Raw genomic sequence first — 3,807 nt, forward strand, 5'->3', positions numbered from 1 at the left:
TTCATCAATGATAATAGTTTCTCACGGAGAATCGCTGTGAGAACCGAGAAGAGCTTGGTATTGCAAGTAAGAGAATATAAGAACCCCAGACATAATTGCTGAAACTGTTTGACCTTCATCTTCATAAATAACTAAGATAGTTTATTAGGATGAAATAATATTAGAAAATAAAGAGTAATCTGAGGAATGATGACAAATAAAAGGAAACATTGTGAAATATTATTTATAAAAAAACTTAAATGCAGAGATGCATAATGTTAATGAAAACAAAATCCAGGCAAGTAAAAAGACTCTCTAAAATTTTATATGTATGTATTTACATGTACACATACACACAATGAAATTTCAATAAAAATCTCAACAGATTCAAATACTTGGAAAAACAAAAGTATTTTAACAGCCTAGAATTTTTTTAAAATATAAGATAGAATTTCTTGCCCTTGTAAATATTAGATGTTTGGAAAAACTGATAATTAAAATATATAGTGGTTTATATATTTGTTTTTGGCAGAGAAAAAGAAAGAAATCAATGGAACAGAATAGAAGCACAAATAGAGATCATAGCAAAGAATAAAGAAATATCTAATATGGGTGATACAGCAGGTCAGAAGGGATGTATATTAAGTATTGATAACTTTAGCTTGCTTGGTTCCACAACAAACACCACGAGGCAGAAAATCAAAAGACAAATTGCATTGGGAAAGTCTGCTGTCAGGGACTTCTCTAAAGTACAACAATATCTCTCTGGAGACCAAGATACACCTGATCCAGTCCACACTCTTTGCAATTACTTGCTATGCATCAGAGAGCTGGACAATGAATAAAGATGATATAAGGATTGATGCCTTTGAGTTGTGGTGCTGGAGAAGAATGTTGAACATAATGCAGACTTCCAGGAGAACAAACAGGTCTGTTCTGGAGTGGGTGAAACCAGACTGCTCCCTGGAGGCAAGGATTTTGAGGCTAGGTCTCACATACTTTGGGCATGTGGCCAGGAGGGACTAGTCCTTGGGGAGGGACATCATGCTTGGAAGGGTGGAGCAATAGCACAGGAGAGGAAGATCTGGAAGAGCTGGTTTGACTCAGTGACTGGAAAAATGGCATTAGGTCTGGTGAGGATGATGAGATTGGCTCAAGATAGGGTAGAGTTCAGAGCTAATGTACATAGGGTCGCTGCCAATCTCATCATCCTCACCAGACCTAATGCCATTTTTCCAGTCACTGAGTCAAACCAGCTCTTCCAGATCTTCCTCTCCTGTGCTATCCCTCCACCCTCACAAGCATGACGAACCTTTCCAAGGACTCAGTATATTCCTTGTCACCACCTTGCAACATGTCCAAAGTATGTCAGAGGAAGCTTCAGAATTCTGGCCTCCAAGGAGCAGCCTGGCTTCATCCTCTCCAGGATGAATTTGTTTGTTCTCCTAGAAGTCCATGTTATTCCCTTTGGATTACAGGCTTAAATGTGAAAAGCAAAGTTTTTTAAGTATTTCATGGTATATTCAATACTCTTCTCCAGCACCACAGCTCAAAGGCATCAATTCTCATTCTATCATCCCTAGTCAATGTCCAGCTCTCTGATGCATATCAAGTACTTGATGACTATGGTCTATATCAGGCACACCTTAATCTCCAGACTGACATCGTTGCTCTTCATTACTTTGGAGAGATCTCTGAAAGCAGACTTTCCCAATGCAGTTTGTCTTTTAACTTCCTGGCTGTTGGTACCAAGAGCGTTGATTGTAAAGCCAAGAAAGCTGAAGCTGTCAACAATCTCAATCTCTTCACCATCTATCATGATGTTGCGAATTGGCCCAGGGTGAGAATTTTTGTTAAATTAAAGGCAACACCTTGATTAGGCCTGATGGAGAGAAGGACTACTATGATACTTTGCATGTTGCCAACAAAATTGAGATCCTCTAAACTGAGTCCAGATTTATAATTCTAAATACAATTTTTACACACACACACAGAGAGAGAGAGAGAGAGAATGGCAGGTAGGCAGACAAAAGCAGTTTCCTTTTATAGGGACTGTTAAGGAGATTTAGAGAGGATGGTAGTTTGCTCAGGAATTTAGGGGCAGGAGTTCTGTCAGTATGTGATTAGGCCCAGGGCCTTATCAGAATCTGGTCATCCAGTCTCCTAGTTAGGATGTGGTCTAGCCTTTTCAAGACATAGGCCTCAAAAAAAAAAAAAAAAAAAAAAGACATAGGCCTCCTCAAAGACTGGTCAGGCCTGGGGAGCTGCGATATTCTTCTTGTATATTGTATTGCTCTTGACCCAACTGATCTATTTTTTCTTACTTTTTTATTTAGTGAAGGTTTAAAAATGATATTTTTTCCCATACAATCATTCATATGTTCTTTGTTTTATAACATTAATTACTGTTGTTTAATACGGTTTAGTACAGTATCTAATCGATCTCTTATTGTGTGTTGTCTTTCCCTTTACCCAACTTACATATTTATTAATATTTACTCCCCTTTCTTTCCTTTCCTATCCTTATTAAAGCTCCAAGATTGCTTCTACCTGTGTATAAGCCTTTCCTTAGTTTTTTATAGTAGTGGTTTTAGAAAAAGCTCTCCATTTAAAAAGTTTCTCTAATCACGGTTTTTTTTTCTGTCGCATGCCGAGTGAACCCCAAGGGTTTGACGTAGGGTTAGGAATGGGGCTTGGAGAAAGGAAGCAAACGAATGCCAACAATAAAAATACTTAAATCCACAGATTTGGCTATTAGGGACAGAAGATGAAATAACTACCTTTTTTTAATGTTAAAATGAAAACGCATGTCTATTCAATTTTACAAGAGCTTTTCAGAGGCCAACTCCTTGGCAGAGTATTGAAAAATAGAAAGTGCAACAGCCGCCTACTGCCATGATTCGGATTCTAACCGAGGTTACTGCGGCCACAACGCAGAGTACTAACCACTATACAATCACGGCACACCGATGACAGTGGCCACGAGGATGCTCATTCCTATTGTAACTAACATCTTCTTTTTGGTCGTTTAAACAGCAAGCACAAGATCTTTCTCTCCTTGCTTATCTTAGGATCGAATACATAGTTAAATATCCTTTTTTTTTCCATTAAAAAAAGTTTACTTCTAATTAAAAACCTCACACCAAACCCAAAGCCGTCAAGCTGATTCTGACTTGCCAAAGGGAACGAAAATTATGTTTTACCGGTAGGGAATTGTCTGAACCCGGTGAACTCTCGGGGGCATACCTGCAACTCCCACTGCCACCCCGCGCACGCTCTGGCCTCGTGACCAGTTTTACAAACAGTTCTCGGTCAACCATGGGGAGAGGGCGCTGCTTCTAGGCCGACCTGGGCTTTATCTAAGGCCAAAACTGGCCAGCGTGCTTGGCGTGGAAGCCGGCTTTTCGACAGGTGCCCTCAAGCTTTTAAACAGGCGCCGGAAGTGCGTCTGGAGTCCCTTGCGTCTCGGACTCGGTCCTAACCCGCTGTTCTGCGAGCAGCCAGCAGGGTGCAGCAGGATTTGGTCCGCCTGCTCCAAGCTCCGAGAAAACGCTTGGCATCTTGGGCCGCTAAGACCTCATTGAAACTTTCTCTCTGCACATGGTTCTAATCTAGTAGCTGCTCCCCAGATGGATGGGCAGTTTGCTCCCCTGTAGTTTCCTGCTTCTGGAAACCAGCTATGGATCGGTTCCGACTCGACAACTGCACACAGGTTGCAAGAAGGAATCTGAGAAGGTGCTTCTCATTGGTCCCAGAGTTATGCGAACCGACCCTTTCTCCTACCTGCCCCTACTGCCTGCTAGCTGTTTTGGGAACGCGATTCCCCTC

This window comes from Elephantulus edwardii, unplaced genomic scaffold (assembly GCF_000299155.1).
Source record: "Elephantulus edwardii isolate Elephantulus edwardi_28Jun2011 unplaced genomic scaffold, EleEdw1.0 scaffold00599, whole genome shotgun sequence".
Classification (NCBI taxonomy): Eukaryota; Metazoa; Chordata; class Mammalia; order Macroscelidea; family Macroscelididae; genus Elephantulus; species Elephantulus edwardii.